General features: G+C 42.5%; 1 protein-coding gene across 8 annotated transcripts in view; it reads left to right on the forward strand.

Moving 5' to 3' along the window:
* The window catches only part of MPP7 (MAGUK p55 scaffold protein 7), a 303,608-nt gene that overhangs the window by 268,389 nt on the left and 21,295 nt on the right, over positions 1 to 13,924 (forward strand). The window lies entirely within an intron of this gene.

A 13,924-nucleotide genomic window follows, 5' to 3' on the forward strand; every position in this document is an offset into this window, starting at 1 on the left:
CCATTCCCCTAGAATGGCCAATTCTAGGTTTTCTTTAGTAAGAGTTGCCATTTTTGAAGCTGTCTATCACTTCCCGGACTGTAGCTCTTAGACCTAAAATAAGCAGATGTGCTGGGACACGGCACACTCAGCTCTTTTTAATTTAAGAATCTCAGTTCTTTAGCCAAGCAGTTGAGTCTCCTGGAGCCAAACTAATACCTCAGAGGGATATGCCACTGTATGGGGTGGGGTTTTACAGCATACATCACTGCGCCGAAGTTTTCTTGAGGTTTACAGGTTGACCTGGTGTCAATCTAACCCCATTCCATGACTTACCAGTCCTAACACAGGAGTCCTAGAGTTGGTGTGGAGCGCCCTAACAGCTATTAAGTACAGATCCATGCCCACCTAGTTTGTGACTTTTTGGCTTCCAAGATTCCCACTGGCAATAGCCTTTTACCCACACAAAACAAGCCAGACAAGCATGTGCACATTAACACACCAGCAGTAGCCAAAGAGATGTGATGGCAGACTGGCCAAACAAAAGAAGAAGAAGGGGCATTAGCTGCACTCCACCCGCCATGACCAACCTGGAACTGTGGACAGAGCCAGCAGACTCCCAACAGGAGACTGGACTAAATAAGGGCTAGGACTGGGGCTCGGGGTAGAACCATCTGCCAGATCAAGCCAACCTGCTAAGGACTGGATTGGAAAGCCAGGTAGATCAGGAGCTTGATGCAAAGAGAGCAGAACCCAGAACCAGGGGAAACTTACCTATGGTCCTCAGAAACAACAAGAAAGAGAACTCGGAGGGTTCTCAGATATCACACCTGTGTTTCCCATCATCCCCAGAGGTGTCAGAAGTTTCCTTCAGATCCTACCACCACCAAATAAAATCTGTTAAAAAACCAAATTCAATGAGTAAATTCTTAAGATCTTACTGGCTTTATTCAGTGATTCATGAGTTGGGCAGTATCCCATCCAGCAGATAGAACTCCAAAGAGCTGTACAAAATGAAAGACTTTTAGTTAGAAAGGGCAGGACAAGGAAGTTCCTAGCAAAGTATGGAAGTATGGATTATTTCAGGCCAGATCACCTTTCTTTGGGGGATGGCAGGGGTCTCTCAGACAGATCACCTCACTGGTGCTGAGCAGGTAATTCTAGATTGACTGGTTTAAGAGTCCACTCCTTGGAGAGGTTGAAACTAATTAGGTTAGGTATTAAGTCTTGGTTTGGTGATGTGGCCTTAGCATAAGTGACTCCATTTTGGGGCTGTCTTTTTTACAATGTTAACTAAGAATACTGACAAGACAAACATGAAATGTTCAAATATGAGTAGGCTTCTGCTAATTTTTCCACCACTGTTCAAAACACTTATAAGCTACAGTAGAATATTTGGCAGTGTATCATCTAAAAGAGGTAACAAAGCAGTGGGCTCAAATTTTAGAAATTTTGAATTGTTCATGAATTAACTGTTAACTTTTCATGATTGTCGAAATCATATGCTGAGGAAGCAGTGCCTTGGCTCACACACCATGTGTTGGGAAGTGGAAAGAGTAGAGTGTAAGCAGCATGGCCCTCCTCAAGCCTCATTTGTTTTTCCCATGTTTTCAAAGCCATTGGGAATAATGATATTTGCCTTGAAACTGTAAGGTAAAGATTGCTAAAGAGGTCTACAGCACAGGGGTGCCTGGGTGGCTCAGTCAGTTGAGCGACAGACTTCAGCTCAGGTCATGATCTCGCGGTTTGTGAGTTCGAGCCCCACGTCGGGCCCTGTGCTGGCAGCTCGGAGCCTGGAGCCTGCTTCAGATTCTGTGTCTCCCTCTCTCTCTGCCCCTCCCCCACTCATGCTCTGACTCTCTCTATCTCAGAAATAAATAAACATTAAAAAAAAAAAGGTCTATAGCATTATCTGCTCTATATTCTTACCATAATATTGCATGCTTTTTATTCTTGGACTTAATGTTCAAGAAATTAAAACAGAACAAGTTGTTAACACAGCAAAACTATGACAATTGAGGACTTTGAGCCTTGCTCACAAGCATTTGATTTTCTCTTCATTCTGTAAAGGTACCATTCCAAAGCCACATTTTAGCCACAAAAATAGCTTAGTGACATTTTCTGTTCTCTTCCCTTCTGCATTTAAAAGTATTTTCCAAAAAAGGATGTGAAAACCAAATGTCAGCCATTTAGTACATTTTTCTGCATAAATTTTATCTTTAGTGAGACCTGACTTTTTAAAAAGGAAAGTAATAAAGCCAAATAATGCGTCTGTGTTTGTGGGGGAAGGAGTGGAGAGAAAGCTTTGGTGTTTAAAAAGCTACTAACACACTTCACAGCTTCAGCCAATAGCAGAGCAAAATCCATCATGTGGCTATTCAGACAATTTGTGACTTGTTCTGTCTGGTTATGAGGCAGAAGAGGAAACTAATAATAAATCTTTCTATATATTTCACCTTTCCGGCTTGAGCATTAAGTACTATTCTGCCCTCCTTTGTGCTGAATCTCATATGCTGTCGAAAGACTGCTTTGTAGAGGTGGTTTGAATAAATAGACCTTTATAAGACTGTCATCATTCTTCCATAAAACTGTAGCAGAATAAAAAGTCTCCTGCATACAGCAGAGAGAAAAGCTGAATATAAATGTTAATGTGTTTATTAAAATCCTCATAACTTTTGGCAAACTTTGATTGAAGGCTTGTAGGAATTAGGGTCTGCTCTGGAGGATTTTATAGGGACAACTGTAAACCCAAAAGTCATAATTGAATTTATGAGCATGTGCTGGATTTAAAATTATAATCCTTGTATATAAGAGGTAAATATGATCTTTATTAGAATCACAGTTGGCTTTTTTGTGCCATTGGTGTATCTTAAATGTTTATACTCTGGCTTAATTTCTGGGCATAAATCACAATTCAGTTCATTCAGCTGATTTTTACGGAGTCCCGACCGCACCAGGCACTGTTCTAAGCTGGTGGGTTCCTCAGCGAACAACACAAATGTTTCGTCCTCCTGGTGTTTACATTCCAATGGGAGGACATAGACCAAAAAAAACATACTCAGTATGAATTAGAAATATAAAGTCAACTGTACAGTTCTCGAGGGTGAAAAATTCTGTGAAAGAAAGTAAATGCAGTGCAGATTGAGGGAATCAGGAGTTTGTGATTTCGAATCAGATCGTGGTAGCCTTGTTGGAAAGGTTGCATTTTTGAACAGACTCTGAAGTAAGAAAGCTACCCATGCCCTCTTCTGCTTAGCTAAGGAAGACTCAAGGATGGGTTATTTTGACCTTTTAATTTTATTGACTCGTCATACCCCTGAGATAGAGATGAGATGAGCACTCAGTCTGTCAAAGTCTGATATAAATAGCCACTTTGGAAAAAATGATGCTCTTTCAGCAAGCTTCCCACTTTTTCTTTCTTTCTTTTCTTTTCTTTTCTTTTCTTTTCTTTTCTTTTCTTTTCTTTTCTTTTCTTTCTTTTGTTCTTTCTTTCCTTTCCTTCCTTTCTTTCTTTCTTTCTTTCTTTCTTTCTTTCTTTCTTTCTTTCTTTCTTTCTTTCTTTCAGCATACAAATTGATGCTTCATTAGTAGGATTTTTCTTCCATTATAAATGAACTCAACAGAGAAAAGAAAACCTGAACCTCTGGCAGGGCTTGTTATGAACTGCTAAGTTGCTATATTTTCTATATAGTTTGATTGCAAGGGAACTTTACATTTAGTTTTATAAACAGATTTGTCACTCTCCAGTACAAAATCCAGCCACCCACTGATGTGATCATTATAAGATTGCGAGTCAAATATAATAGCATGGTTGTTTTTATTTTATGCCTCGAGCAACAAAACTCGTAGTGCTACAGTAAGGTAAGTAGACTTTTTAATGTGTCTGATCTGAGGGGTACCTAGAGATTCCATTTGATTTGAGTGTGTTTTTTCGGGTAACAAAAACCGTTGGGATATTTATTGCAGACTCTAGCAATTTTGAGATTTTTCTCTGAACAAGTCCGGCCAATACTATAAAAGTGTCCAGGGGGAAGTGTGGAAGATTGTTCACATTAAGTGGTGCAGGTACACTGGAGGTAAACCCATAGCAAAAGCTGCATCCATGCAAGGTGCTTTCATACAATATGCCATTTTTGTGTCATAGTAATAATGTCAAGATCATTAGCAAAAATGAAGAGAACTTGATCAGAGCAACAGATTTCTCTCCAATATGTAATTTAATACTGGACGGAAGTCCAAATAAGAATAGATTTTTTATTTTTTAATTTTTTTAAAGTTTATTTATTTATTTTGAGAGAGTATGTGAGCATGGGAGGGGCAGAAAGAGAGGGAGAGAGAGAGAATCCCAAGCAGGCTCCATGCTGCCAGCACAGAGCTTGACATGGGGCTCAAACTCATGAACTCTGAGATCAGGACCTGAGCTGAAACCAACAGTCAGACACTTAACCAATTGAGCAACCCATGTGCCCTAAGAATGGATTTTTTAAATGTGTTATGACTGTTACATGAATATAAGGTATGTTAAAACTAATTTAGCCAATCTCATCTATCTGTATCTCTTTCTTTCTCAGAAGTTTCTTTCCTAACAGATTAGTAACACTGTGATCTTGAGCACAATTATCCTTTCATGTGTAAGGTACTGCTCATCGAGATTCACATTATTAAATTCATTTTGATGTTCATCAGCCTTTAGAAGAACTACAACTAAAATTCTATGCTGGACATTTACAAAAGTCCACTTACTACTTAAGTGTCTTTTTAAAAACATCACATTTCATGGATTTCAATTAAATAATTTTCACAATAGTAATACGTTATTGTTCTAGTAGATATTCCTTTACTCAGGATCTGCACTAACATAGAAATGAGAACAATACCACAGAGTGTCCATAGTTTTTTGTTTTTGTTTTTTAGTATAGAACACCACACCCATATTTTAGAGCATTCTTTCAGTGTACCTACGGTTTCAAAGTGCTGCTGCAGGCCCTGGTTTTATTTCCTCAATGCTTTCTCCACTCATTTAGCCTTTTTGATTTGTTTTTAATTAGAAAGAGCATGAGCAGGGGAAGGGCAGAAAGAGAATATTTCAAGCAGGCTCCATGGTCAGCACGGAGCCCAATGTGGGGCCTGATCCCACAATTCTGGGAGTCATGACCTAAGCCAAAATTGAGTCAGACACTCAACCAACTGAGCCACCCAAGTGCCCAGCCTTTTTTTGATTTTTAATTGTGTATGTCTGTTTCAGATTCAGAAAGGAGGTCTTTTTGGGGGGCCATGTTTATAGAATGAAAAAGTGCTGTCCATCAACTATGAATTAATTTTAAAAGTAGTGTTAGCTACCGTTCTAATAAATAACATCTTTCTTGTTTTCCATACATAAAGATTTGTTACAAACCATGAACCTTACATCCATAGAATAAAAAGAAGAAAATCTGAAAATAGAACGATGGAAACATTCAACCTCTTATAATTACATGGCTAATGGGTCAATAATGTCAACACACATAGAAGTCATTTGGGGCAAAGGTGTTGTGTATATGTCTAAATTCTGCATAAACACAGGCTGAGAATTTGCATGTAGATTTTTAAAGATCTGCTTTTTAAGATAAAAATAAAGGCATTCTTGCATTTACTTTAACATGAATATTTCCTTACGTGTAGCATTTTAAACAGCAACTTTACTAGCATCATTATTGACACCCTAAATGGGCTGTATTTCTTTGGCTGAAATGAATGACCCTTTATATAAAATCACACACAACACATTTGCCTACTTTCAGGAAGGAGTTACCAATTAAATGTATGAAAGTAATTAAAAACAATGTGCCTTCCTAATTATTTCAATTTTCCAGTTGACACAGTTTTTATAAGAACATCAACTAATGGGAATCAGTGGCTTTATTCTTTCTTTCCTGAATTTGCCGAGTTGATTTTGTAAATTCCTGTGGAATTAAAATGAAATGAAACAGATACTTATTTACATGTTTTGGTTTGAATAGAAACATTCTTCTACGTTCTTTCCAAGCTAGTGGCACATCAATTTTAGTTCACTACCTGAATTCCAAATTAATGAACTCCAAGATGATTTTTTAGACTGTTTTTGGGGTTTTACTTACTACTTCCATATCATCGCTATATTTCCTTAGTCCTGGATCTAGAATGCTAACACACATGCCCTGTGTGCGTCACCCAGGCCTAGCACATCCACTGCCGTCATTAAGCTTAATATAGACTTTTCAGACGTTCTGCACAGAGTGAGTTTGGAGATCAAATCTGACTTCCACTTTTTGTAGCCAGGGTCTCTGGAATACAGTATTCCTGAGAGTCAGATAGTCAGGATAGTCATCACTATCCAAGGTGTGGGGCAGCTGAGAATAGGGTCAGAGACTCTGAAGCTATGGATCACAGCCATAATCAGAGAGTGGATCACTGGCTATTTGGGTTTGTATTTTATTGGCATTCTTTTGATAAGATGATAGGCAGGATGGAAAGAATGAAGACTTTTTGAGTGCAACGGACGACAGGCTTTTTTGTTTGTTTATTCATTTTTGAGAGATAGAGACAGAGCATGAGTGGGGAAGGGGCAAAGAGAGGGAGACACAGAATCCGAAGCAGGCTCCAGGCTCTGAGCTGTCAGCACAGAGCCAGATGCGGGGCTTGAACTCATGAGCTGGAAGATCATGACCCGAGCCAAAGTCAGACACTCAACCGACTGAGCCACCCAGGCGCCCCTGGACAGGCTTTTAAATACCATTTGAAGAGCACTCCAGCTGTGTGTGACCTTAGGAAAATTCCTTAACCTCTCGTCCATTTTCTTGTCTGTAAGGTGAAGATAATAATACCTTTCTCACAGGGAGCTTTTGAGAATTAGTAATGGTGTATGTTAACCATGTAGCACATGCCTGCTACATAGAAAAACCTTGATATGTCACATCATAATTACTATGTTTCCAAAGCCTGTTGTCTGTATTTAAATACGTGCTGTTTAGATTATCTTCTCTGTTTCTCTTTAAGCATTAACAAGCACAACTGAAACAAACTATAGTATAACCAATTTGTGTGTGTATGTATAACTGTATTTCACCAAGTGTGTTAAAAATTTTTGTATCAAAGGAGCAGTGAATCTCCTCATGCAGAATGAACCTAACACAGTTTGCATCCCTAAAGCGGCCTACAGTATAAGTAGCTATTGCATCCTGAATACAAAGCAGCCACTGAAAATGCTGTGAACTTACGGCTAGGGGTGTGGATCTAGGTGGTGATCTTAAGGTTAAGAGCTAATAAGAGAAATTCCAGAACTTCACCAATGTGGATAGCAGAGGTGATCCAAGAGCCTGTCAGGGAGAATGCTGTTTGGAGGCCCTGGGAGCAGTTTTGTTGTCAGAATGATGGAAACTGTATCCCTACTTTAGCCTTTTTTGTAAGGAAACTCCCACCTTGGAAGATGATGACCTCAAATCTAGGGAACATGTTTCAAGTAAGATATCTGCCACTGCACACTCCATGAGTGGAGTGATACTCCATCTCGCTGTGAAGAGATTGTATAAGGGGTAAAACTGAATATAGGCACAATGTAAGGGCATTGTATTAGAGGCAGCATACTTTTGCCCACTAAATCAGACACATCTAGTTTTTTCCTCCAGAGTTAAAATAAATCATTGTGGGTTTTGGCAAGGGTGATAGAAGAGGAGGACAAACAAAGCTAGACTCTCACTCAGCAAAGTATCTTACACTCTGGGAAGCACTCCAGAGCTGAGACCTGCTGAAAAAAACGTAAATTCTTATCACCCTTTTAGCCCTGGGTGTGGAGTCGGGGGGTGGGCAGGGCAGGCCAGGATGTGCTATTTAAATTTTAGTGTTTTATTCGCTTCTGTCTTTTTCTTTGCGCATATATAACTGAGTTGGCTTCGTTTGTACAGGGAACACAGCTCCATTTGTAATACCCCTTGTTCTTCTTTTTCTGTTTTCTAGTAAAGAGTAAGTTTTAGCACTTTATTGTTGGTACCTTCAGAGTGGGTAAAATACATACACCCCAAATGGTGCCCAGCATACCCCTGTCCTCCTCTCCCTCGGAGATCTCATTTCTTCTCACAGTCCCAGGTTCTCTCTTGTCGTGCCTGTGGTCATGACCTCTCTGACCTCTCTGTTACACCACAGTCAGTCCTTGTCTGATAGTGATAAGGTAGATCGATTTCCTTTCCTGAAACTCACAGGTCCAGAGCTGAAGTCATCACCTTCCCCTCTGCTCCTCTTTATTTTTAGATCCAAAGAGCCAAGTTCAAATGTGATCTTCACCAACCAATTCCCCTTAGGGACCATGAGCATGTTACCTCACCATCATATCGAAGCATTCTGGGAACAGATGCTTTTACCTTTAGCTCCCATTCCTTTGGTTCATTCAGCAAATGGTCATACCTCCAGGACAGCATAATTACTGAGTAGAATTTAAATGAATACAGCAAACTAATGAGTGCCTACAGTTTGCTAGCTGATGAACAAGTAGATAACGCCCCTGTTTTCACAGAGCTCACGGTCTGTTAGAGGATCAAGACAGCTAAAAGAGTACTGGGTGATTAGTCTCTTGAATTTCAAGTACAGAGAACACATGAACTTGGTTCCGAACCCAAATTTAAAGTGTTAGGGAAGATTTCCCTAAAGTGTATCTAAGCTGAAACAACAAGCAATAATTAGCACATGAAGAGGGCAGGAGTGTCCTTGCAAAAGCAAGCAGCATGCCATGAGGATCCAACAACACAAAAGAGAACCTGCCATATTTCCGGAAGCAGGGGGACCTCATGTAGCTGGAGTGTACCTAGGAAGGAGTATCAAGAATGAAAATTAGGGGTCCCTGGGTGGCGCAGTCGGTTGAGCATCCAACTTTGGCTGAAGTCATGATCTCAGTTCAAGGGATTGAGCCCCATATCTGGCTCTGTGCTGACAGCTTAGAGCCTGGAGCCTGCTTCGGATTCTGTGTTTCCCTGTCTGTCTCCCTGCCCCTCCTCTGCTCAGCTCATGCTTTGTCTCTCTCAAAAGTAAATAAACGGGTGCCTGGGTGGCTCAGTCCGTTAAGCCTCTGACTTCGGCTCAGGTCGTGATCTCACAGTTCCTTGAGTTCGAGCCCCATGTTGGGTTCTGTGCTGAGAGCTCAGAGCCTGGAGTCTGCTTCAGATTCTTTGTCTCCCCCTCTCTCTACCCCTCCCCTGCTCATTCTCTCTGTCTCTGTCTCTAAAAAAAAAAAAAAAACATTAAAATATAAATAAACATTAAAAAATAAACATTAAAAAATGAATGAAAATTAGAAATAGAAATATAGCTCACAACATGCAGTCTATATATAAACTTGTCAAGGGGGCGCCTGGGTGGCTCAGTCGGTTGAGCGTCCGACTTCGGCTCAGGTCATGATCTCATGGTTCGTGAGTTTGAGCCCCACATCGGGCTCTGTGCTGACAGTGCAAAGCCTGGAGCCTGCTTCAGATGGTCTCCCTCTCTCTCTGCCCCTAACCCACTCGCATTCTGTCTCTGTCTCTCTCAAAAATAAATAAACATTAAAAAAAAATAAATAAACTTGTCAAGGAATTGATATTTGATTCTGTATGCACTGGAGGGAGAGTGAGAGATGCGGGTGACACATGGCAGGAGCCTAAGCCAGGGTGGCAGAGACAGGACCGAGCAGTGGCAGAGGGACAGCTTAAGGTTAGGGGAAGTTTGTTGTTGTTTTAAGGTAGGAGAGAATTTACTAGTTTTAAGTGTTGATGGAGCCACAAGAGGTGAAGATTCAGAAAGAGCAGGTGTAGGAGTGTGTGACTGTTCAGAGGGTGATGGTCTAGATGGATTTAGACATATACGTTTATAGAAAGGGCTTCAAAGACATATCCACTTGTTGGCTTCTGTGTTCCCAGAGTAGATGAGGTCTTCCAGTGAGCTTAAGGTGATGAGGGTGTCACTAGAAGTTGCATTCGCTCCACAGATTTTTATTGAGATTTTAATGGCTTTTGGGGAAAGGCAAGTGACCCAATATGATTCCTGCTCTCATGGAATCTGGTGGGATAGACAGGCCATGAAGCAATGTATTACCCAGTTGTTGAATTATGACGTTTAAGTAGTAGGAAGGTATACAGGATGTTCTGAAGAGTTAAAAATGACAAACATGGTCGAAAGGGTCAGGACAGACTTGCAGACTTGCTTGAGATAGATCTGTTTGAGCCAAGCTCTGACATATCAGAACTCCCTGGGACTCCAGATGAAGGAGGGGGTTGAACAGATGCTTTGAGACAGAAGGAGGAGGTGGGGACCAGGTCAATGTGGAGTCTTGTAACCCATGTGAAGGTTTTAATCTTTTTTCAGAAGAGCCACTGGAAACTACATTTCTAAGAATGTTAAGGGAGAGACAGGATCAGAATAGCTCCTTGGAAGGACCTCTGGCTGCTGGTGACGGTGGGTTAGAGTGGCTGATGAGCAGGGGTGGGGCAGCCGAGGAGGCTGGTCCAGAAGAGGAGGTGAACGTGGTGGTACCCTGGACTAGTGTGACAGCAGTGGAAATTCAGATTGTGGCTCTGAAGGCTAGTTGGGAGGTAAATTGACAGCCTTTGGCGATTATTTGATGATAGGGAGCATATGGGAGAGCAGGAGGCTCCCACGTGTGACCACAGAGAACGGAGGATTGCAGTGACCATTGTGGGGGTGTAAGAAATACGGTGGGTAGGAGAACACAGAATAATGGAAGTCTTAGTTTGTGTGCGGAGAGCAGGAGTGGACAGCATGACTGCTCCAGGACGGTGTGGGTTTTCAGTACTCATTGCCTAAGTGTGGATGCATGGAGGGGCCACTGGTTTGGTCTGAGACTGGAGGTCTCCTTGGGAAGTGCGATAGAAGGACAGTGTATAAGAGATTTGATAGAAGGACAGTGTATAATAGAAGACATGAGGCCCATGGAAGTGAAGCCATGAAGGGCTGCTGGATAAAAAGGAAAGAAATGTAATTAGAGGTCCCCATGACCGTAGGTGTGGCAGGATAACAGAGGGAGAGATCCCAAGGGATCCGAGATCGGAGTCCTATTGGAAAAGTGTGAATTTAGTATTTCAGTAGTGAAATATAGTGATGAAGAGTGAATAGTGATGGCAGAGTCGAGGTCTTTCCAGTAAAGGGTCGAAGTGGAATAGAGAAGAAGATCGCTCTAGACGCGGAGTCAGGGATGTTAGATGCTGGTCTTTTGACAGGGTTCATGTGGATGCCAAGGTTTCCCAAGGAGCTGGCAGGAACTGAGGCACAGCAAATGACAAGGGCCAGAGGCTGACGTCCCAGAGTAAGGGTTCTCGATAGGGGCAGCACTGCACTGGAGAGCATGTAGACATTTACTCCTTTTTAAAGTCAGAATGGCTAGGGGGCCAGGAATGTAGACGTGACATTTCTACAGAACTCAGGTCTGACCTGCGTCCCACGTGCCTCTCTCCAATGTTATAGTAGACATTCAGGCACTGAATAGATCAGAACATATGGTCGAGTTTCAAGAGGTCTGCCTTCTGAGACAGTGAAGCACTGTCCCATCCCACAGGGAATTACTTTTACACTACACTTATATGTAAAGTGAAGATCATTTGCAAAAGTACCGTTTTCTGCACTTTGATAGTCTTGACAAATTAGTTCAGTTAAGGCTGTTACCCCGTTCCTTACCATATTCCAAAGAGTTTCACCTGTCCTTTCTATCCAGTTTCTTGTCTTTATTCTCCTGTTTTCCTGCACCTTTGGGCTTCCAGTTTCCTGTACTTTCCTGTACAGAATGGTTCCTTATCTTGTTACTCTTAAATCCAACCTTATTATTGGTAAGTACAAGCATCTGAGTTTAATAGGTTTTCTAGTCATGTGTAAGCATTTACATATTGAAACACAAATTTTTTTTATTGTAAGTACTCTTTTTAAAGGTTATTATTTTGAGAGAGAGAAAGCACTCACACAAGTAGGGGAGGGGCAGAGAGAGAGAGAGAGGGAGAGAGAGAATCCCAAGCAGGCTCCGTGCTGTCAGCACAGAGCCCAACTGTGGGCTCAAGCTCACGAACCTTAAGATCATGACCTGAGCCAAAATCAAGAGTCAGATGCTCAAACCACTGAGCCACACAGGTGCCCCAGTTAGTCCATTTGATTAACTTGGAGGGAAGAATTATATGTACCAGTAAGTTACATTGGTTCTGAATTCCATTTCACGGTATAAATGGGATGTTACAGAGTATTTATTATAAAAAGGGAGAGCTGAGTGCCAGGGAATTGGGACTTGACAGCAGTTCCTGGAAAGACAGAAGGTGCTGGTGAGTGAACACAGGGGGACAGGTCTCCTGATTGAGGCGAGGGCCCTGCAAAGTAGTGGTAGACCAAGGAAGGCACAGCCCCCAGGTCTGGCCTCTTCCTCTTCGTTCGCACTTTTCCCTCCACCCAGGATGTGCACAGTGCTCTTCTGTGTCCACCTGTATGTCCTTCATTGTCCGGCATAAAACCTTGTTCTTTTCAAAGCTCAGGAGAGGAAGTGGGTGAGGGAATGAACACGGGTCCCTGGATTGTGTGCCAGGTGCTATACAGAAGTTACTCACTTGATTCCTCCAAAAGGGGAGTAGGATAACTTTCAGTAGCATGAAGTCTAATCAAGGCTCAAAGACTAAGCCTCAGAGATGATGTCCTCTCAGGCCACGGTAATAACCCGCCACAGACTGGGTGGCCCACGAATAACAGGAATTGACTTCTTACGGTTCTGGAGGCTGCGAGTTGGAGATCCAGGGTGCTGGCACTGCGTGGTGAGGGCCCTCTTCCCGGTCACACGCATCTGGCTGCGTCCTCACGTGCTGGAGGGGAGGGAGCTCTGTGGAGTCTCTTTTGTAAGAGTGCTAATCCCTTCCTGGGCTCCACTCTCCTGACCTTAGCACCTCCTAAAATCCTCACCTCTTAACACCTTGGGCTTTAGGAGTCCAACACGTGAAGTTGAAGGGGCACACGTATTCACCCAGTATCAGCAGGGGAGGAATAGTGAAAAAGGGAACCTGAGTCGGGTCCGTCTGGGCCCGCAGCCTGTGTTGTGTCCAGCACAAACACCATCACTGAATGGAGCCTGATGGCAGACTGCGAGGCACTCGTCGTCGGGGGCTTGTGGCCTTCTAACTTGTGTTCAGATTCCTGTTTGAAACTGCTGTGTGTTTTGCTCCGTCTCTTAATCATTTTGTGTGGCTCTCTCAACCTAATTACTTTCTTTGAAGGCGGAAGTCACTTTTATGCTCCACAGTATTTACTATCCGCTCCCTGTCCATTGTGTTTACTATGCATGCACTGGTGGATTTAAGCATGCGAAGCCAGTGCAAGTTTTCAAATGCTTAAGGACCAACTGAAAACATAGCGTGAGAAGATTATCTCGAGCGATGTAAACGTGGCTGATGGCTTTGCACATTTGAAATGCATCATTAGAGGGGCGCCTGGGTGGCGCAGTCGGTTAAGCGTCCGACTTCAGCCAGGTCACGATCTCGCGGTCCGGGAGTTCGAGCCCCGCGTCAGGCTCTGGGCTGATGGCTCAGAGCCTGGAGCCTGTTTCCGATTCTATGTCTCCCTCTCTCTCTGCCCCTCCCCCGTTCATGCTCTGTCTCTCTCTGTCCCCCCAAAAATAAACGTTGAAAAAAAAATTAAAAAAAAAAAGAAATGCATCATTAGAGGTGCCTGGGTGGCTCCGTTGGTTAAGGGTCCCGCTCTTAATTTTGGCTCGGGTCACCATCTCGCAGTTGTTGGATCGAGCCCTGAGTTGGGCTCTGTGCGGGACATGGAGCCTGCTTGAGATTCTCCCTGTTCCTCTCTCTTTCTCTCTGCCTCTCCCCTGCTCACGTGAGCACTCTCTCCCAAAAAAATAAATGCGTAAGTATAAAAAAAATAAAGTGCATCATTAGAGTTGTAGCTACAATAAAATTAATGTTCCAAGATG

Source organism: Herpailurus yagouaroundi, unplaced genomic scaffold (genome assembly GCF_014898765.1).
Source record: "Herpailurus yagouaroundi ecotype Mexico unplaced genomic scaffold, PumYag 203, whole genome shotgun sequence".
Taxonomy (NCBI): domain Eukaryota; kingdom Metazoa; phylum Chordata; class Mammalia; order Carnivora; family Felidae; genus Herpailurus; species Herpailurus yagouaroundi.